This window comes from Tyto alba, unplaced genomic scaffold, assembly GCF_018691265.1.
Source record: "Tyto alba isolate M040663 unplaced genomic scaffold, T.alba_DEE_v4.0 Super-Scaffold_9, whole genome shotgun sequence".
In the NCBI taxonomy this organism is placed as follows: Eukaryota; Metazoa; Chordata; class Aves; order Strigiformes; family Tytonidae; genus Tyto; species Tyto alba.
In genome coordinates this window covers 3746779-3769906 of record NW_024881330.1, presented here as the reverse complement: position 1 = coordinate 3769906, position 23128 = coordinate 3746779, and the positions used below count along the sequence as shown (strand labels likewise).

General features: G+C 39.0%; 1 protein-coding gene across 9 annotated transcripts in view; it reads right to left on the bottom strand.

Annotated features, from left to right (window-relative positions):
* The window catches only part of TSNARE1 (t-SNARE domain containing 1), a 491281-nt gene that overhangs the window by 67255 nt on the left and 400898 nt on the right, over positions 1 to 23128 (bottom strand). The gene's annotated exons all lie outside the window — the stretch shown is intronic.

Here is a 23128-nt window from a genome sequence, read left to right as displayed (position 1 = left end):
GTGGAGAATTTGCCTATTTTGTTGGACTGACTCATCCTTCCGGACAATCCAGATTCTTCTTTTTCAGTGAAATTCCCCCTTAAATACATTCACTTTTCTCCATTACTTTCTCTCTGCTTGAATCATTGTGTCACACTAAATTTTCAGGTTCTTCTTGGAGGGCTGGACTTGGGTAAGGCCATTCAGTTTGGTTTTGGTCTAGGGGTGTCAAATCTGATTTCTGACTGCCAGAAGATGACTGTCTCCTATAAGATAAAGAAGTCTCTCTCCACCATGCTGTGCAATGAAATCTAGCAATAAGGCAGGCTGTTTACAGGGTAGAGAAATGTACCTCCAGCATTAACCACCTTGATTTCATTCAAATTAACATATGGTAAAGAGTTTCTACAGGTTTTTAATTTTGATGTCTGTTTCTACTTAAACCCATCAGACTTCCCAGTGACCTCCATGGACATAATACTGTTTGTTCCCATTTAAAATCTTTTGTAGATAGTTCAATTCCTCTTCCTTCTTTTTGGGTGGATTAGAAGAAGGGTGTTTCCATGATCCTGCAGTGTCAGTAATCCTTTTATCCAACAAACACACACACACACACACACACACACACACAAAGTAACTTCAGTGAAACAGTTAACTCAGACGTTTTCCTGGTGACGAGACCAACTAGTCCTCCAGCCACCATCCTAACATGATAAACCAATTGGTTTTTTTCCAGAGTTCTTTACCTTTCTTACAACTGAAGCAGCACTCTCACAAGTGAGATTGTGTTAATATTACTGGTGTTACCCACTTTTCCTTCCTTACTTCCCCAAATTGCTGTAATCAGCCCTCCCAGTCTGTCTCAGATCCTTTACTAGCTGATTTACACCACTCTGCACCACACTGCCTTTCACATAGAGGCATACTTCCCCATCCGTTTTGTTCTACAGATGTTTTGGCCTCTTATACTGCAAAGGACAGGAGACTCATCTTTTCCATTGGTGCTCAGAAGTCCAATGCTTCATTCTCCCACATCCCTCCCAGGGCCTATCTGTTTTGCTGTGCAGAGCTGGAGAAGCGCTTCCAGCAGGGAACTATGATGCATGATCTGCCCTCTCCTCCAGAATCAATCACCAACCAAACTGGTGGTTTTTTATTAAAGTGTGGATTTCCAGATTATTATTTTTTAACAAATTAAAACGCTGTGTTGCCCTGCTTCCACAGCAGATAATCAGTGATTCATCTTGGCTCTCCATTTGCTTTTCAATTACTCACACAGAAATGTTTTCTTTGGGTTTGGAAAAAAAAAAAAAAAAAAAAAGAAATAAAAAATAGGTGCTTTAAATATATCATTCCATGTGTATGTGCTAAGAAGGTTCTTTTTGTCAAGTATGCTAGGAAAGTGTGTGCAGGGGGACACTATTCTCCCCCTGCCAAAAGCCCTACTTGGGGGTGCCCATTTGCTCACACTTTTCAATCAGTCTGCTGTGACTCTTGGGGGAGAATATGGGCGCACAAGAGCTACGTCTCACTCTGACAAATTTTTTTACCCACTAAGTGATGTTTCTTCATAGAGGCTCTGCACTTGCAGCCTTCATTTCTAGAGGGTAGCTACAATGCATTCTGAAAGCTGAGTGCATGAGACAGCAGGCCTGATACGGTATCCTTTTTCTTTTAACCTTTATTAATTCAAAGCCAAAAGAGGGAACCTCTACTTTCAGCTGCAGACTATCTTAATGCACTTAGATGTCCTTGTCCACTTATAAAACTCCAGAGCCTTTGTTTGGTCAGCAGAGGATGCTAATGGGTCATTGAGCTTCAAGTAGCATTCTCAAATACTCCTAATGAGAGTTTCAAAGGCTGTAGTTATCACTTCAGATGTTTCCTTCATACAGAGATATTCCCTTGCTCTGTTCTTTCTAGCATTGCAAAGTCCTATTCACTCTTATTTTGCACTTTACTCTCCCCCCTCTTCTTTTTTTCTCGTTTTTAACTAACATAAAGCAAGCATAAAACTCAACCATAAACAGTCTAACAGACTAATCAGAGGGTAGAAGAGATACAGCCAAGCCTGCATTCTGATATTTGGTTCACATTTTATAACCTTGTCCTAGCTGGTAGGTCAGGATAATGATTCCTGCTCTGTTTACATCTCTTAGTGGATTTACCAGTGCTGTCCTTCACAGCCATATAATCTGTTGCAGGATTCTCCTGTTAATTCCTAATTCTTTCTTTAGTTTATATTTCAATAAGGAAAATGTTCAGTTCTTCGAGTCCCTATAGTCTCCAGTCATAAATTTGTACATGCTGGAGGAGCAGTAGAAACAGAGATTCTGAGCCCTAACTGATCACACAATCTTTTCTTCACACACCGAGGAAGAGTGGCTGTATACTCCGGCTTCTTTTTGGCACTTACGTGTTAAAAATACGGATATATGAGCAAAGGCACCCTCAAGGTACAGATGCACATGCTGTTTCAAGAAGGACTATGCAAGTATCCCTTCACATATGACTTGACACCCCATGGAGTTCACCAACCCTGTCTTGCGAAGAGGACAAGCCTACATTTTTGTGAGCTTTTGTGACCCATTCCCTGCCCTTATCAGAGGAGAAAGATATTAGAACACAGCAGTTTGGACAGATTGTTCTGCTCACCAGGTAGGATCTGCAAACCATGGTATAGGCACCCTCACCTGAGCATTACATAAATATACACTAATAAACATCATACAAAATAATATGATGAACTTTTGTTATTATGCCTAGTTTAGGTTAACAGAATCTGATTGCCAACTGAATTTATAAAAGGTGTCTTAATACCATTACTTTCATTCTTGAGGGAAGTTGGGAGACAGGAAGAAACACATCCTTATATCTTTAATAATCCCAAGGCACCAACTCACACTGGAAGCATCAGAATTGTAAGCACTCAACATCTAGGAAATGCAAGAGTTTGTTTCCCATGTACGTATATGCAGGTAGTATTTTTTTCCCCTCCCCTCAAACAGGTTCTCTGACTTACTCAGTAAATGGGTAATTATAATGTTATGTACATCATGTATGTTTTTTAAATTTTACTTAGCTACTCAAGTTTTCTTGGGGTGTCCATCTAAAACCATATTCACATGAGACCACGCAAACTCTTCAATTAGCATAAAGATCCTGATTTTCCCAAAGGAGTTCCATGACAGCAGAATCATATAGTTAGTATTTTCTATGCCAAACATCAATGCAGTGTTGGTTTTATGTCTGTTTTAAGCCAAGGAAGTGGAGACACATGCCATGGGTAGAAGTATAGGTGGTCTCAAGAGAATTCCAATTCTCCAAAGGAAAAAATAGAAGAAGAACAAAATGTGATTCATGATGCCATCCCTTGAATCAAGGTTGATCTATGCTTACATGCAAATGGTAAGCCTTTTCCAGACTTGTAATGGGATCATTTCTCACCAGGGCAGTCATGAGACAGATATTACTAGGTTTCTGCCTTAAAATTAGTTAGTCTCAGAACAGCAGAGCCACAGCCACAGAAAGTTTAAGTATTTAAAAAAACACGAAAAAACCAAAAGACCTGTAAAATGAATCATTTATTTTATGATACAATTCTTCAGGGAGCTTTGCATTTTTATAATGTTTCCCACGCATCCGACTAATCTGCAGTTGATTTCACTCGGCTTTTTCCAGCTCTTTCTCCCTTCAACTGCTGAAGATCTTCCTTTCACACTGTGAATTAATGCTATTCTCTGTTCTCCTTGACTTCCCTGGGCTCCAGCACAGGAAGCTCTGAGGCAATGTGACCTCATCTCAGTTCCTAAAATCTACACCCATGATTGCTTGCAGGAGAAATTATAAAAAAATTTTTCCCGGTATCTTCCCCTTGCATTTGAAGCATACGTAGCTGCTTACCAAAGAAAAGACACACCTAGGAGTATTGGCACAGCAGAGATATCAACAGCTGAAGTATACTCTTGGTATAAACTGAATTTTGAGGGTGTTCCACACAACTTCAAAGAAGTATCAAGAAAAACTGAGAGAATGAGTTTTTTCCAGAGACCTGGAGATTTTACCGAACACTCCTAGAGGTGACAAAAAGGTATAGCTGCTTTCTCCATTTTTTCCTGTTAAATTGCAAAGCTCTGTCCACATATAGGAGACACTAGAATTTAACAAAATCTCATAAAAGCCATGTTCCTTCCAGAGAAACACATTTTCCAAAACTCCATTTTGGAAAACATTGACTGTCTTTAACTATCACTTAAAATGAGTATCTAAATAAAGATATAGGAATCAATGCAAGAAACAAAAATTCAGGCTAAATTTGGGAAAAGTTTAAAGCTACCAGAAAGTATTATCCTCTGCTAGAAAATGTATGAGAAGTAATTATAAACAGTACTATCTGATTTCATTTTAATTATATTAGCTTATTCTGAATCTTGAACGGTATGATGTTGCCCTGCTCCAGTTTTATAGCTCTGTCTCAACCCGTTATAAACCCATTTCCCATAACACCTAGAATTTGTTGATTAAATTGGAGATAATCTATTTTTGTTGTACACATTTTCCCCAGATGACAAGAATGCAGCGTGGGACAAAACCCCCTAATCCTGTAGTAAGATGTAATGTGTTTTTACAGTTATTTTTGATAGGCTCTCAGGGTTTTTTAGTAAAACAGTATAGGTAAAGATATATTTTAATCCTGACATAGGCTCTTTAAACACACATGTGAAATAGGAGTGAAAAACAGGGAAGGAATGAGCAAGGCTATTTAGGGACACAGCTGAGAAGCACTTTATACTGACTGTCAAACTGGATGTGACTGAGCCTGGAAGAAGGCTTTCCCTCATTGTTTCATAAAAATAGGCTGCAAGTCATATTTTACAGCCCAGAATATATTTATTTCTTGGGGGTGAAATGTGAAATGTTGAAAGACATTTTAATTATTCCACAACAGATAGTTAAGTAATTAAAAACTATTAAAGCCAATTACAGCCTCAGGCCCAGAAAATAAAGATTCATCTTGGAAATTCCTAAGCAAATGTATTTACAAGGAGGAAAAAAATGTTTTATTGGTAAGGGTTCAAAAGCTATCTGAGGCAAAGCATAAATAATAGGTGAGGGTAGAGGAATCTGTTTTTCCTGTATTTATATAGAATAGAAAAAAATATAAGCATTTGATTCACATATAAAAAAGCAGCACTGTGCTTCTCTACCCTTTATGGATTGGTTACACTGTGCACTGCAAGGGAGGAAAGTCGAGATTGCACAACGGGTTCTACTAAGGAGGAGAAAAGCCCTAGAAAGAAGCATTTTAGTCCGGGTAGGGATTCGTACTAGAATGGCTCCTCTGTTCTGGGAAACTCAGAACATACAACACTGCTTCAGAGTAGAGACATACCCTACAACTCCATAGTTGTCACATTTTCTAGATCTCCTTCAGGACAAAAGCATTGTACAGATTGCTATCATTAGCCAAATCTCACCAATATCCCACTTTCTTATTCCACTTCTCCCTCTTCTTAGCCCTTGGACTAGGGTAAGGATGATGATAGTAGAGAAGGAGCATCGCCCCGTGATGGCTAACCCAAGATCATGTGTCTCTGTCCTTCCCTCCTGCAATACCAAGTAATATAAGCATTTGACATAACCTAGGTTTCTCGGTATGGGCAAGAGCCTGTCTCCTAGGGGAGGTGGTCCATTTTTTAGTCATTGTTTCTTAGAGAGCTAATTATGGTAAGCAAGCTAAAAGCTACCCCTCACTCAATACTGAAAGAGTCAGTAAGACTACCCATTTTTATCTACAGAAATGTTTACGCGTATTTTAAACACAATTTTAAAATAATGAAGAAATCATAAAGCCTTTTTCTAACAGAGCCAGTATTACAAGAACTTCTGAAAGTACAATTCCACTACTCGAGCAAAGAAATCATTGAAGATTTATCTACTATGGAGATCTATTTCCTGAAAACTCATCCAGCAAATAAAAGCCCAAAATGATTGAATTTAGAAACCACACAATAACAACCTCCAGTTATCAGGTCAGGTACTTTCAAGGGCCTCTGCTGGGCAATGAAAACCCACCTTGATTAATTTTCAAGTACCGTTTCCTTCATTGTAAGATTAACAAATCTGTTTGACATAAAACGGTACACTTTATATGCAAATCTCTGTAGAGAGAGTTTTGTGACATTAAAGAGGTTCATACAGTTTTGTTCACCCTCCCTTCGGAGGTCATTTGGAATTGCACGAAAGCATTTGTCTATGCCCTTAATATGCATTTTGAAAGCTAATTTGAGGTCTGCTGGATTGAGAGCCCAGGTCCTTAATTACGTTTGGACGTGTTTATACAGAGATGTTATTATGAATCTGAAACTACTGTCATCCCAATATGCACCAGCCAAACCTCTGCTGAAGGCTGTGGAGTTCTCATGGGGGGGAAAAGGAAATATTGTGGTAACATAGCAGAAAATCAGACCTTGTAGATCTGTATTTATCTCCATGCATTATATAAATATACAGAGGGGAAAAAAATCCCCTTACACTTGCACCAGCGTTTTCATAATTATTATTTTTGTTTTATATTCCATTTACATTGATAAGATCCCTTAGTTAGTCATACATAATCATCTCTGATAAGAGAGTAAACACACTGTGTTATTGCAATGGAAGTGAGGAATATGACCTTTAACGTGTGTACAAATTAAAATGCACTGACCAAATTTGGTGACCTTTATGGTAAAGCTTCCTTATAGAGTAACAATGAATTTGCTATTAAATATCACTGCTTCTGCAGACAGGCTAGAAAAGGCCAGTAATATTATTAAGCACTTTCAGTGTTTTTAAATGAGAATGAAGCAGACAAGTTGCTTATGAGTAAAACCCACAAGATATGAGAGCAACAGGAAAAGGCCAGCCCACACCAGCAATTGAATATCACTTTGCTTTGACACATTGTTTTTGCACCTTTACTTCCACATCATTTGGACTGATTTAAAACTTTCCCTTATGATGCTGTGTCTACGTATCTGCCAATTTCCAACAATTCCACGGTATTCCTATTCCCCCTATATCTCTCATATTTTCCATGCCTGCAATCTCTCTCAAGCTATTTCATTTAAATGAAAATATTGCAGCCAAATCAAAGAAGAAAACTACTGAAAAATGTCCAAGTGTCTCACTCTGAAAAAAGTAATGCAAACACTTTCTCTAGTACCTCCATGCTTTGCTGAAAGGTAGGAAATATGAGGAGGAATAGGGAGAAAGGAGTTGGTCCCATCAGTAACAGTGCACTTTTTAGTGTTTCTAGGAAATCTGAACCACCTTGGGAAAGGTATGACTTCTCTCAAACCTTAGTTTATGCACACTCATGTTCAAAATCTGAGATAATTTCCACCATCTGCAACAGTCTCATATCAAGATGAGGATAGGAGCACAATGTTTCCTGTGTTGATTTGCCTAAAAGCAGACAGGGGCTGATGTTAAGCCTGTACACACAGATTTAATTGCTGCATTTTCTAACTTCTGAATGCTTGAATTAGCAATCTTAATATTCCCTTAATATATTTGTTTTTTTAATGGCTGAGACATCATTTGTAATAACACATGATAATGGCTTACATTTCTATCATGTCTTTCAAGGCAGCAGGCCTCCAATGTGATTTACAAATTCACTATAAAGAGGATTATTTTTTTCTCAGCACTGGAGTGAAGCCACCTACCTCTGGCAGCTGTTTAAATTCTACATAGCAAACCTAGCCAGCAGTTTAAAGCAGGTAATGACTATTGTGTATACATGAAACACCAGAGAGCCTGCATTTTCCCAAAACAGAATTTGCCCAAGGTAGCAAAGCAAATGCCCTTATACTTTTGAAGAAATCACCTTGAGATGTTTAACAGCCCCATGCAGGCAGGCTCACAGAGACCTTAACTCTCCCAACAATTCAAACCCAGAAACACAGTTGCAAGGGAGCAAAGCAGAGCGAGAACAATTGGACCACATTAAAGCAGTGCTGTGCTCAGAGAAAGCCGTCTTGCTCAGCAGTGTTTATTAGTTAGACTATATTATCGTATGAATAGATAGGATTGGAAATTACAATCTTTGGGTCACTGTGCCGCTGTTCTCAACCCTCTGAGCCTAGCATCAGTCAGATTTCAACCCACCTCATTTATCTAGTCTGTGCATCATCAGTTTTTCTTTGAGGGATTTACAGGAGCCAGTGCAGAATGGCTTAATTGCAGAACAAACTGAGGAAAATTTGGCTCATTCTTTGTCCTGAAAAATGCTTGGGCTCCCCAAGTTGGCTTCTTATGCCAATAACAACTAGATCAAACTTTGCACAAGCTTATAAGGATGAGAGCCAAAGAAAGTTTATAGTCTGGCTCAAGTCCATTGGTGTTAGTGGAACTACTCCAGTATACCCTTATGAGATTCCAGTCCAAAGAAGTTAATCAATTCTCCTTAGTATCATGTGTACAGCTATATGCAGCATCTTTATTTGAAAATTCTAATAAAAATAAAATGCTTCATTAAGGGTAAAGAATCAGCCATTAATGATCTTCAGACCATCCTCAAATACAAGTGTCAGAGAGAGAAAACAAAGGCAGTTCTGGAAGTAGAGAAAAAAATTCATGTAACAATATTTTTCACATTGGGACTAAAAGAGAGGATTTTCTGTCTTGAAAGCACAGTGTTCTTGAACAAAGACTTACCTTCAAATCTCAGCAATAATTAAAACAAATTACCCCCAGAATAAGTCTTCATGCACCAAACAAACTGAAAGTTTAAGCTGGTCTGATTCTATCACCAGAAAGCAGCTGTACATATAAACATCAGTCAGCACGTTACAATAACTGATCCACAAAAATGCTCCTCCCAACTCTATGAATCATAAGTATAACCAATTTTTTTAAGGGTTTCCAGGAAGTACTGTGCCATCAAAGCCTCAGAAAGACAATGGTAGAAGCTGATGAATCTCTGGAATGAGAATGTCACAGAACCATAAGAAGCAGTATTCTGTGTTTGTATTTTCAGGAGACCAATTGACATGATTGAAAAAAAAAAAAAAAGCAGAATAGGCTTGTTATAAAGTATGTCTGGTTTTAGTTTACTGTGTCCGTTGATTTAATATAGGATATTATTTCTTGCAAACTTTGCTCACCGCTATCTCTGGACCATCACCAACATCACTCCTATTCTAGCAGTATCTCTACCACTGCTAAAACACCACCATTAGCATGTCAAGCAGTGGTTGACTGGCACAAACTATCATGCATTACTTCATAGTGTTTTAGAACAGAGCTGACTTCTTCTGCACTGCACTTTAAATAGATTTCTAAGCATGGCGAATAGGGTTTTTCTGGTACTGAAGTCCAAAGAGTGCAGAGAAAAAAAATGTTCCAGTAAAAAGATTAAGAGAGAAAGTTCCTTAAAAAAGAAACCCAAGAGAACCACCAAGTTTTGCAACCAAGAATACCATTAAAGCTCAAGACTGATTTTTCCTACCAGGCATGCTTTTTTTCACCAGTTTACAAGCATCCACCATGTCACTGCTGCTCCTTTGCAGTATGCAGACTACTTGGGAGCAAAGTGCTAAGTAACAGTGCGTAAATTAAATTGAGAACAGGCATGAAAATCTTACTTGTGAAAAGTGACAGTGTGCTAGGAACTCAAGGAATGCACACCTCCACACTTTGCCTAACACAGCATAGATATACAGGCAGACTAAAAGCTATCTTACAATTCTTAACCCTATATGTACCTTTATGTGGGTCTTCACCTATTCAAAGCAGATCCCTCAGAGACAAGCTGAGAGTCTTAAATAATTGCCAAATGAGCATCATTAAAGGATAAAAGGATATTTCCTTTCTACTACTTACTAGAGTCTGTCACAAGAAGTGGCTAAAGTCACATCTAGTGTGATACCAGTGAAACTAAGAAGAAAAAGCAGTGCCTCCATATCATTTTATTGGTAGGATAGAATTAAATTTAAGCTATCATGATTTTCTGTAGAAGCTGTGGAGAATTGGTTAGGCTATCAAAATTCCAGATCTAAGATTTTGTTTAAACCCAAACAAGCTCTTCAAGGTTTGAACAGTATTTTTACTCTGTTATTTTTTCATTTTCACACTGGCCTATGAGCTTTCAGTTTTCTGATGGATTAAATTCACAAATGCCAGGGGGTAGCCTTAGTTGATACTGCACTTCTGCCTCTATGAGAATTCAGAAAGTATTGGAAAATTTTGTGTGAGATAGTATTCTCTTGAGGTTTTCTTCTCAGTTTTGCAGATGGAGATCCAGAGAAAGTCAAAAAAACAGCAGAGTTCGGGACTTGTAAGAACAGGATTCAAATATTATGACCCCCCCAAAAAATCTCAGAATATCAGGCATTGCAGAGAACTGTACAGGCAGATATAGCACCTATGCCTCCTTTCCTCATTCAATTGTTATATGATCCTTCATAGTTAATTTAAATTATTAATTCCTTAATTTCCTCTTTTATAAGATTAGGGATGTTACTTCATTAAATAAATAGAGCAAAAGTAGGGACACCTGTGATAATGAATCTCATTATTTGCTAAGATAAACAGACAAGCACTGGTTTGTTGGTTTTTTTTTTTTTTTTTTTTTTTTTTTATTATCCAGTTTATACGTGGATCATTTTTTCTTTGCTTTTGCTTCAGGTAAACCAGTTCAGCCATGCTACAGGCCACCTGACCCAGAAGACCAAGTGGATGAGGCCCTCTATAGATAGATAGGAGTAGCCTCACATTCACAAGCCCTGGTCCTCATCTGATGTCATCTACCTGGACTTGTGGAAAATTTCTGACACTGTCCCACACAACATCCTTGTCGCTAAATTGAAGAGACATGGATTTGACAGATGGACCACTTGGTGGAATTGTCTGGATGGTTGCACTCAAAGACTTGTGGTCAACGGGTCCATGTCCAAGTGACAAGTGGCGATCCTCAGGGGTCGGTGTTGGGACTAATGCTGTTTATCATTTTTGTTGGCAACATGAGCAGTGGGATTAAGCGCACCCTCAACATGTTTGCTGATGACACCAAGCTGTGTGATGTGGCTGACACACTGGAGGGAAAGGGTGCCATCCAGAGAGTCTTGGAGAGAATGGAGAGTTGGGCCTGTGAAAACCTCATGAAGTTCAACAAGACTGAGTGCAAGGTCCTGCACATGGATCAGGGCAGTCCCAAGCACAAGTACATGCTGGGCAATGAGTGGATTTAAAACAGCCCTGTGGAGAAAGACATGGGGGTGTTGGTAGATGGAAAACTGAATTGTGAGCGAGCAACGTGTGTTCACAGCCCAGAAAGCCAACCGTACCCTGGGCTACATCAAGAGAAGCATGACCAGCAGGTCGAGGGAGGCGATTGTCTCCCTCTACTTCTCTCTGGTGAGTCCCCATCTGCAGTACTGTGTCCAGCTCTGTGGCCTCCAACATAAGTAGGACGTGGACCTGTTCAACTGTGTCCAGAGGAGGGCCATGAAGATGATCAGGGGGCTGGAGTACGTCCCCAATGAGGACAGGCCAAGAGAGTTGGAGTTGTTCAGCCTGGAGAAGAGAAAGTTCTGGAGAGACCTTCTAGCATCCTTCAAGTACTGAGAGGGGGCCTACAGAAAGATGGGGAGGGACTCTTTATCAGGGAGTGTAGGGATAGGACAAGGAGTAACAGTTTTAAATTCAAAGAGGGTAGATTTAGCTTCCCAGAGAAGCTGTGGCTGCCCCACTCCTGCAAGGGTTCAAGGCCAGGTTGGATGGGACTTTGAGCAACCTGGACTAGTGGAAGGTGTCCTGGCCCATGGCAGGGGAGTTAGAACTAGATGATCTTTAAGGTCCCTTCCAACCCAAACCATTCTATGATTCTAAGATTAAAAGCTTTAACATCTTATGTAGTCATGCAGTAGAGTTACGGTTATGGAACTGGAGCTCATGTTGCAGAGGAATAAAATGTAGTCCCTTCCTTCATCTCTCAAACAACCGTTTGGAGCTCTCTGCAGCATTATCCTTAAAGTAGTTCACTCTGAACTAAGCTAAGGTGAATAATGTCTGATATGAAAGTTAAAACAGGTCTAAATGTTTTAGTGTTCATTAGTTCCTGACAATAAGCCAGCATTTAGATGCACACTGTATTATTAACTGCCATCCAAGCTGTGTGCTTCCTACATCTATGTCAATATCCTTGTGTATTTAGAAATGTTAATGTACAGTTTATAGATTGTAATGGACTATGAATAGAAAAGATTATTGTTACAAAGAATGGAATATCATCATTTCTTCACAAACGACCTTGGAACCTGACCCTGTTGGTCAAAATTGTAACCCCCAAGTCTAGGCACAGTCTAATCAGCATTGCCAACACAGGATTTATATGAAGTGTGTAGTAATAATTCAACTGTGATAGACAAGATAGTAGAGATCTGTGAATGTCACAGAGCATAGTGTCAACAGTCGATCCTACAGAGCATATCCATTACTAGCAACAATGGGAGGACTATCTGCAAGAGAAAGAATTATATTAATATATGAGTTTTTAAGGACAAAAGTGAGAAGAGCTTTCATGTTTGAGTTCTATCTCATTGCAAGGATGGAAGTGGCAGAAAAAAACTAAATCCATTAAATCCACCACATCTTTGTATATTTGTGTAGGATTTCTGTCTTTGTGCAAATTTGTATCTAGTTTTCAACATTCACATTAGAAAACACATCTAGTCCATCCATTTGTGCCATGTAAGCTAAAACAAACAATCTGTAAACACGTCCTCCAATGAACAAGATAGCAGAGAGATGGGATTCTCCTGCATGGCGGAAACAGGGGCATTTAGTCAAAAGACAATGTCACTCAACTACAACTAATTTTTAGCCAAGAAAAAGAAATTTCTGTTACATACCATCTGAAGAAATCTTTGTAGAGATGACCAGCCAACAAATTAATAAACTGTCAACCAGGCTAAGTTTAAAAAGTTTTTATGTAGTTCAGTTTCTTATGACATGGTTTTCTTAAAAATATGCTGGGTGATTCTCCTAGGCTGCTGAGGAGATGAGGATATTAATCAGATTTCAGGATGAAGCTTATCTGCAAATTCTCCCAAACATATCTACAAATCTTCCCAAACTCCTGAAAACTCAACTGAATGACTGGTTTGGAGCTCTGAGAAAGTTTCTAAAGTAGTTCTGAGCACTTCCACCTAAACTGAAACCTCCATGGGAGATTATGAACTGGTGCTATTTGGAGAACAATTCAAACACAGACATCTCCAGAGAGGTCCCACCTGTGGCATTTTTTGAGGTTGACATTCAAGAGACCAGATATTTTTGAAGACTGGAGAATTGAAGGGAACTTCTGAACTTGTTAAGTGTCCCAGCTTTTTTTTTTTAAATGCAGCTGATCAAAGCTTTTAACTCTCCATTCCTCTTCTCCTGGCATTTATGACAAGGGCTTAAACAGTTGAGCTCCACATGGGAAAAAACCCATATAGATATCTGTATGGGTGTGTGCATATTTTCCCCTTTCTGCTTGTCAAAGTCTCTGTACTTAACGTATTAATTTACTGAGTTTAACTTTTTAATGCTAGCTCGTTTAAGTCATTAGATGTCTTTTTTTTCTTTATAATCCTCTTATTTGGTAATCAGTCAGAGTCTGCCTGTATTTTTAAAGAATATTTTAAAGTTTCTGGTGGAGATAAAGAAAAGTTTTGTCTTTCTTTACTTCACCAACTCCAACTTATTATTAGTCAGTGGTTCAGTGCAACGTATAGGCTGAAGCCATTTTGTTTCACTTCTCTATTTCTTGTATTGCCTTTTATGAATGGAAATCTTACTTTTCTTTTAAGTGCATTAAAACTATTGAAAGTTGACCAGCAGAGACCCAGAGGAATTAAAATGGATATGGCAAAGATCATAATACCTACTGTAACATGCTTCAACTGGAAGAACTCTTAACAGATCTTTTTCTTTAGTGAGTCATTCCTAAAATTGGTCATAATGCATTTCTTACTACTCTTAACTATTTGACATGCAAGACTGTCTTTGCACAAGAAATCTGTGAACATGAACTAATCTCAAGATACCAGGCAGATATTACATCATGAGCAACAAACTTCCAGTAACCTCTGACTCAAGTTTCTATTTCTATAGATAAATAAATCTACCCCTCACCATTACCAACATTCCTGCTGTTCACTTTATATACTTTAAAAGGCAGAGAAATCATTAATGCATAGCAACATCATATCTCAGTTTGAACGCATCAAAGAAAAGTCCTCATAATCCCCTTGCATCTGAACTATGGGGTGCAGTAACATTCACTGGAGCAATGGGCAACAACAGACTCTTAACAGAAATGTAACATCTCTGTTATTCTCTCTGTGATCTTTCAAAACCTATTTAAAGACAGAACTTCATTTATCCACTTAAAGAAAAAAACTGTAGACAGGAAGCTGCTAACCCTTCTTTCTCAAACCTAATGTTTAGGGGGGGATGGAAAAAGAGAAAGAATAAAAGAAGTCAGCATAAGGGCAGTCCCACATCAACTAATCTCTGCAGCAAATTAATTAAACAATTATATTAGCCAAGCCTTTACTTCTGACATGGCACAGTTGACATTAATTGGGCCACAATCAAGATAGTAATTCAGGTTAATTGGATTTCCACTGTCAGCAGCTATCAGCTTGTTCCAATATGCTGCTGTCATTTAAGAATAATTAATCATGGATGACTTTATTGGATGGCACCGGTTGACAGCTGATGGTGTGGTGACAGTTGAAAAAGTTGATGATTGCTGTAGGCCTACTGAATAGGAAAGCTGGTTTCCTTTGTAGAGATTATTCTACTGCCACTGCATGTTGAGACCCAAAATATGCTACAAGAGTGTTGAGACAGTGATATTTGATGACTCTTGCACACACCGAGAGAGAAAAAGAGCAGGCTGGAGAAAGAAACAGCCATTCCCATTGAAATAGCTCTGCAAAAGGTCAGAAAGATGTGCATGTTCCACTACAGCCTTCAGGCACACAGTTATTGTTTGGCTATTGCTACAGAAACAAAGAATTCAATAATACAACTGTTCACATGCTGTAAGGGCTGAAATGCCAGGCTTGATCTAGTGTTATTTGCTTTTCTCCATTCATAATAGGCCATTACTTTGGTTAACATAATTTATGCAATCTGTTTCCAAAATGTTTGAAAAAATGTCAAGGAACGTATGAAGGCAAGTCTTTATTTATTAATAACTTGAAAAAAAAGGCAGTGAAACTGTTGTGGGAAAGTGGGGGGGAAAAGCTAAAAATTAAAGTATAAAATGAAAATAATTTAGAGTGTTCCATAAGGAGTAGTAGGAATACATTATATTTCAAAAAAAAAAAAAAAAAAAAAGGCAATTTAAACTTCAGGAAAGAAAAAGCCTTAACACCAAGTTCTATTAGACTATGTAATTATTCCCCAAGGGGGGAAATATACATATATATTTAAAATTAAAGTACAATTTTAGATTATTCATGACAGAGTGCTAAAAAATCATATCTGAAGTGGCAACACTACTTTGATAGCTGGACAGGGAAAATTTTCTATCAGGAGTATTATGAATTTATTGTGTAACTACCAGTTCTAGATGAATGGAGTACATCGAATCAAATTTCTAAAGGAAAAGCAGACACCATGGATGAAAAATTTAGCTCCCTATGTTTCGGAAAATGTCGTGGTTTGAGCCTGGTTGGCAGCCAAGCACCATACAGACACTCTCTGCCCCTTCTCTTCCGGCAATAAGAAGGGACAGAGAGCCAGGCTTGGGATTCGAGATAGGACTGGGATGGGGAAAAATCACCCTTTTTGGGCACGAGCAAAAGGCAGACTCGTTAGGGGAAGAAAAAAAGAACATACATTTATTACAGACACTAACAACACTTAACAGAGTAGGACAGTGAGAAGCATTGCCACATCTTGAGAACACCTTCCCCCCCCCCCCTCCCTTCTTCCCGGGCTCAGTTCTGCTCCCTATATCTCTACCTTCTCCCCCAGTGGTGCAGGGGCAGGGAATGGGGGGTGCAGTTACTGCTGTCACTTCTTCCATCTTTGGTGCAGGGAGCTTCTGGAACTTCTCCCCCTGCTCCATCGTGGTCCCCCTCTCACAGGAGACAGTCCTCAACAATCGTTCTCCAACATGAGTCCCTCCCACGGGCCGCAGCGTTCCCCACACTGCTCCGTCATGGGTCACCAACCTTCTCTGACTGGATTCCCTCCCACGGCTGCAGCCCTTCCCGAGCTGCTCCAGTGTGGGACACCCCCGCATGCTGCAATCCTCCCAGCGCTGAACTACAACAGCGGGGCTGCCTTTTCCCACAAGACCCCAGCCTTCTTCGGGCACAGCACCTCGGTCATCCAGGTGAAAAAACACAGGCCATAAATCAATGTCTGCTCCACCGTAGATCTTCATGGGTGGCGGGGGGGACCACCCTGATGTCTCCCCACAGGATACAGGGGAGTCTCTGCTCCGGCACACCTCTCCCCTTTCTGCCTCTGTTCCTCCACTGACCCTGGTGTTCATGCAGCTGCTGCAACTCCTCCTCACAAGTCTGACTGCTCATCACCACATCCCTTCTTAAATACGTTATCACAGAGGCACAGCTGATTGGCTCAGTTTTTGAGCAGAGGTGGAGCTGACTTGGAGCTGGGGGAGCTCTGAGAAGCTTCTCACAGGGGGCATCCCCTATAGCCCCCTCCGTTGCTGCCAAAAAAAACCACCACTCACTCAAACCCAGGACACATAATACTGGACAGAAGACTGCCATGTGCACTACTCAAACAGGAATGCACAATTTCCCACTTTGAAGATATTTTCTTACCGTCAGACAGAGAAACCTGGTTAGGCAGAAGCATCTATTAACCAAAGTGGGAGAGGAAACCATTTATTGTGATCTCTCTTCAGTCCAGGTCTGACAGTCCTGTAGGTACAGGCCACCAATACACATGAATTTCTTACTCTGTGGGAGTTTCAGTGCATTGAACTTCACCAGCTTTTTACCTTGAATTCTGGCTGAGACATGGTTGTTTCCTTTGCCTTATTTTCTTGGGAAACTCTTGGCTGTAGAGCACGATTCACTCTTAGAATGCAAATATAGCAGTCCATTTGAAACTAGAAGAATCCTTGTTGAAATCCAATCTAACCTGGGTGATAGGAAAAACCATCTAAATGCACGGCTTTATTGTGCTTAATGTCTCTGATTCAAACTGAGTCCAACCACATAGTAGGCGGTTGCTATTAAGAGGACTGATAGAGAATGTCAGTGATCTGTTTTGTTTTGCTTTGTTCACTTTTTTTTTTTAAAAAATCCATAATCCTGCTAATTCTTATCATATGTTTTATTAAACTGTGGGTGTAAATTAGTTCTATAACCAGGGAGTCCCCAGATAAACAGCCAAAATGCTGCTCTACAAATGTACCTTACAGTTTATGCTTATCAGGTTATCTCAGTGATCACTGCTGACAGTTAAAAATTTAATCTGAAACAACAATGTTTTTAAATCTTTTTTTTTTTCCTTCTAAACATATCCTCTTAAAGTAGGATTGATACACCCTGTCATTAGCACTGTAATTTGCAAGAAAATGGGTATTCTGTTTGTCAGTCCCTTTCCTTGCTCTTAAGAGCTCTGAACTTTTCCAAATTCAATCACATCTGAGAGAGGAACAGAAGCCTCTAAAATACTTATGTTCTCACAATACTTGATGCCTTGTAGAGAAGTCACCCACTTCTTTGACTTGGCAGCAGTTAACTGGTCAAACAGCAAATAGTGCACTTTCTGGAAACATTTTTTTCAATTTATGTATAGCAGGGTTTAAGCAAGGGGGAGAGGTGTAAGAAAAAGAGAAATTTAGGAAGACAGTGACCACAGTTGACAGCAAATTAGACATTATTAATTCTGCTGCTTCCAGAGGAACTTGGTTTTCATTCCAAGAATTTCAGAAGGTGCTTCTGTGATGCAGTGAAATGTAATTGCCTGTTACCCATGAAAACTACTGCCTGGCTGAAAGTCTCAGTAGGTTGCAATGGCAATATTTGAGGAAGAACCTGTAGCAGGCAGAGATGTGATAGTATAATAATTAATTTTTCACTCTCTTTATAAAGCAAAGGTCCCTTTTGGATCTGGTCTCAGATAACTCCTCTAGCCAGTAAATATGTGACAAAGCAGAAAACAGAAGCCACGCCTCTCACTCAAACAGACAAAACACTATATGTGGCATTGGTTTGACAAAGAACACTGCTACCAACCTTTCAGCAGTCAGGAGGCCAAAGACTGAACTGGTCATGAATATTAGACTATCTTCTCATCTCCAGACATAATAAAAAATGAAAGACGGTTGAAGCAACAGTTGGCTTCACAGGCCACTTTTTCTGCACTGGAGGTTTTGCTCTTGAACAAAGGTTTATCTCCTCCATAGTCCCAGTCCACCATCCTATCAGAAGCTCTTAAGTTAGTAAATGTATTTGAAAAATAGGAGGAAGAGAGTAAGAAAATAGGTGAATTAAATTGCACTTATCATGTGAACAATGGGAGTCTGTACCAGCAATGCCAGAGCAAAGCTAATAATGGGTGGACATAAAGCATGCTCAATGGAGTCGTAAAGTTTTGCACTGCTGTTGCCTTTCAGCTGTCCACTAATATCTGATCTCTCATGCTTCAAGGATCTAGAAGGCCATGACAATATTACAAAGGGCAGCCATCTTAAAGAACTGTCATTGACACTGGTGCCAATAGGCAGGCAAAAGGAATACACAGTGAAGTAGGTGTTGTAACTCTAATGCCATTCTGGGCATTAATTCATACACATTGTTTCTTGCTGAATTTTCTTTTATTTTTTCTCATTGTTTTCATGCAAAGATCTTGGAACTGTTTTCATTTTTTTTGTTTAAATAAAGCTCAGAAGACAATCCAGATGGCAGGCAGGTGAATCTAGTGTTGTTATTTTTTCATCTTGGAAAGACACACAGATGATATTTCCAAGGAAAAAATACCCATACATTTTGCTCCACCTGTTCATTGGAATAGAAAATATATTAACAGATTGGGGGGGGGAAACTTTTCATTATTTGTTTGTTTCACACAGTTAAACACCATGAGAGTGGAATATTTATTTTTTTTATAATTGCCTGCAATCGTAGATGAATCCCTCAGAGCACATTACCATTAATAACAGATCACAAAGTCCTCAGAACTTTGAGGCAGACAGTAGCAGAAAAACCCAAAGTACTTCTTGGATGCTTATGTAGAAATACTATCTGGTGTAGCTTATTCTTTTAAAAAGGTGTGAAAATATCTCTCAAATTTACATGTACCTAGTACTTGGGTGCTAACATATACTGAAGAGACAGAATCAGATTCATCCTTTTATTTAGCCTCCTGCTGGAACAGCAGCTCACAAGAAGAAGAGGTGGGTAGAGATCTAGTACCTCGTATTTTCTGAGGTGATCATGAAATATCTGGAGTTTCACTCAAATTCACAGCATGCATGCTTAGCCTGTAAAATCACTACAACTGGAACATTTTTGGATACATCAGGCTATGATGTTCAAACCAATGGAACTGAAATAATTACCGTCTTTCTGTAATTAGTTTTGTTGATCTCATTAGCTGGGCTCAGGTGTTGATCTGTTGATTGTTGTCTTGTAACTGCCAAGAATCAATAAATGAGTTTGTGGATGTGGTGGCAAAAGAGAAATGAGAATTTACATGGTTTTTAAAGAAAGTTTGTCTTTTTCTTAGACCTCTTGATTTTTTTCTTTACTTTTACTTGTAGTGGATGATTCAAGTCTTCAGACTTTTTTCTGAGAGCATAGAAGTTCTGGGTAAACAGGATCCAAAAATTGAAGTCTTCCAGAGGAAAAAACAAACAAACCAAACCAAACCAAAAAAACCCACAATATAGGCTACAGCATTTATACTTATACATCATCTCCTTCCTCAGGTATGGGGTGGCATTGCAAGAAACTGAGCCTGTGGCCTATTCAATGCTTAATCTTCACTGGGACAGTCAATGAGGATGCTGGTACTGTTCTTAACCAGATTTTTCTGGTTAAGGAACTACCTTGACTTCTTGTTTGTGTCTACCTTTTCTCCAGCAGCTCAGCTAAGATGATTCATGACATAATAGCTATAATACAGCACTGAATTTTTAAGTGCATCTCAACAGGTAACACAGGGTTGTGCCAATAAAAGGCCCAAAATGTGTCATAGGTTAATACCAGAACAAACACACAGAGTTGTGTGTTTGTTGTGCATGTACAGACATTTCTGCTATAGAGATTCACAGCAGTGCAACTTGGCAGATGATGAGCCCTTTCTTTGGAAGGTGAGGGGGTAGCCTATGAGGAGAGGAGGGCCATGGATTCAATCTCTATCTGGCTGTTAGTGAGATGGAACTGCATTTTGGGATTTTTACCCCTCAGCTTTCACAGAAAGTGAGTATTTGGCCTTGCAGACATCCCTTGGTTTCATTGCAGCTTTTTGTTTTTACTTGTAAAATTGCATCCAACACTTGCAGAGGAAAACTAATCTTTTCTAGTTGAATGCTATCTGACCAACCATGCTCAAAATGCAAGGAGAGAATGTGCAAAAGTCAGATATGCTGCAAAGATTACCTCTACAGTCCTGAATTGATCGACCTGACATGTCAAAGAATGCTTTCAACTTGCTTGTATGCTTCTGCTAGAAGTCTGGAGAACAAGCAAAAGAAACGGGAAATTCTTACAGATGAAAACATACCTAAGTGAAATAATGAAATTCTTTTTGCAAGACCAAAAACAAACCACTTCTGGTGTTAAGTACTTTCTTATTTCACAAGGCTTAAGAAGGTGAGAGGTGTGGAGAGGGGCACAGTAGAACTCTTTGTCAAAGACATTGGTTCTTATTAAAGAATTATTAATAATTCAGAATAGCAGAATTATTTCTGAGCCACTATTGTGGAATAATTCATAATTTTGAATATGGAGTGCTAATAAGTAAAGCCTGGGAGCAGGCACAGTGGTGGGGATTTGTTATAACTATCAAAAGAAAACAGGGAAAACAAAGTTACTCCTTAAGCATCTGACTGCTCATGAGAGAAGTTTAAAATATTAAAAACAGAATCTATGTTGTGAGGGGAAATTTCAGTTTGTGAGCAGTATGATTAAGGTTACAAGGAGTCACTAATAATGCATAAAAATTGCAGCTGCTACTTTTTATGTCAGGCTAGCGTAGCCAAGATAAAATTACTTGGTTGTACGTGACTATGGTGGATATAGATGAATTACTTACTGGATTGGAAATCTGTAGTTTCGACGGGATAACTGATCATGATTTGATTACATTCTATATGAAAAACTGAATCAGTTTTCAATCAGTAACATTGTATGTATATAATTGGTACCTCGAAAGGGCACATCTCCCAAAACTGAGAAAGTTCTGAGAAAAATTAACAGCAGAAAGCATGTAAATAGAAAAACGAGAAAGAAAATTGAGATAACTCAAGAGAACAGCCTATCAACTGGCCAGCATGCCTTGATCTTGCAATCAAAACCCAGAGAGTTTTAGTCAAAACTTCTTCCTGATTCAGTGATAGTTTAGGCAGCAATTAGAAATTTAAGGAGTTGTACTGTGAAAGGGGGATGAATGCACTCTGCAATTTTCTAGTTTTATATCCAGGAGACTATATATGTCCCTGAATTGGTAACCACGGCTCTTACAATGATTTTGCCAATGGCATATCCATAGGCCTGAATCCCCATGAGGGACACGCAAGCCCCACCTTAATCTGCAGTATCCCCAAGCCTCAGTGATGATAGATACTGACAGATTGATTAAATATGTCACATTTACTTAAGAGATGAAGCTTAAAAATATAAATGTAATATAAATAGACAGAATGTAGTGTCAGCTACACATTACAAAGAGAAGCTAAAGGCACCACTAGGAATTCCTGGCCAGAAAGAAACAAGTTTTGGGAATTTGGGGAGAAAGAAATATAAGAAATCTCAGCAATGTCACAGACCAATTAAGGTGGAGAGAGAACACTGATATTAAGGACACAAAAATACAAAAACATTCAATAAGCACTGCCATTGCATATTTGGGTAATGAAGAATGTTGTGCTTACATTCCTTGAAGGATTACAGTAGGAACACAGAATGATTTTAGAAAACCTCTGAACTCTTTCATCAGCAAGTCTGGACAGCCTGTTACCAAGGGCTCTTAAAGAGCCCTTCAAATGCAAAAGCTTTTGTATTTCCAGTATAGATATTGCTAAGGAATCAAGATCAGGAAAGGCAAAGAAAGTCTGAGTCCATCAATAATCCCTTGTGATCCATTTCCTGGGACATTTTTCAAATTTGTCATGCTGTTGTTGACAAACACACTGAATGGAACAAATTCTAACCTAGTTCTCAGGAACAGCCACTAGACTTTGCTTTTCTGATCTTTGCACCAGTGATCTGAAGTGTGTCAAAAACACAAGTCAATAGACATGACTAAAGAGACCTATCCAAACAAAGGAATGCATTTCAGTGCAGGTAAGTGTAAATCCAAACATCTGAGAATGGCAAATATATACACTGGAAATGGGAAACTGTATTTTAAGAAGTAGAGAGTGCAGAGGACTTAAGAGTGAAAGTAGATAAACATCTCAAGTTGAGCTATTGGTGCAATCATATGTCCACAGGTCTGAGGCAATACTTGGCTGTGCACTGTGGCAACTAGGTGTGGGAGGAGATTTCATGACTGTGTTTGAGATTGAGGAGACTGGTACTAAAATGTTGAACACATTTCCAGTATTCGTGGATTAAAATGGATGCTAAGTAACAGAAGGATCAGAAAAGAAAAATGATTTAAGGGTTAGAAAACTATTTTTCAGTGAATGACAGAAAATTATAATATGTAAATATTTGCAGGGACAGAAAAAAAAAAAAAAAAAAGCCATCTATTAAAATGCTCCTTAATCTGATGGAAAAGACTTCAAAAGAGTGTGCAGTTGGAAGCAGACATCAGTTGCATTCTAATTAGAAACAAGGTACAGTAACTTCACAGTACTTGTGAGGTTGGTTAACCACTGGAACAAATGATATAATTTCTGAGTCGCATCTGCTAGTTAAGCCTGGACACTTTAGTGTAATAGATG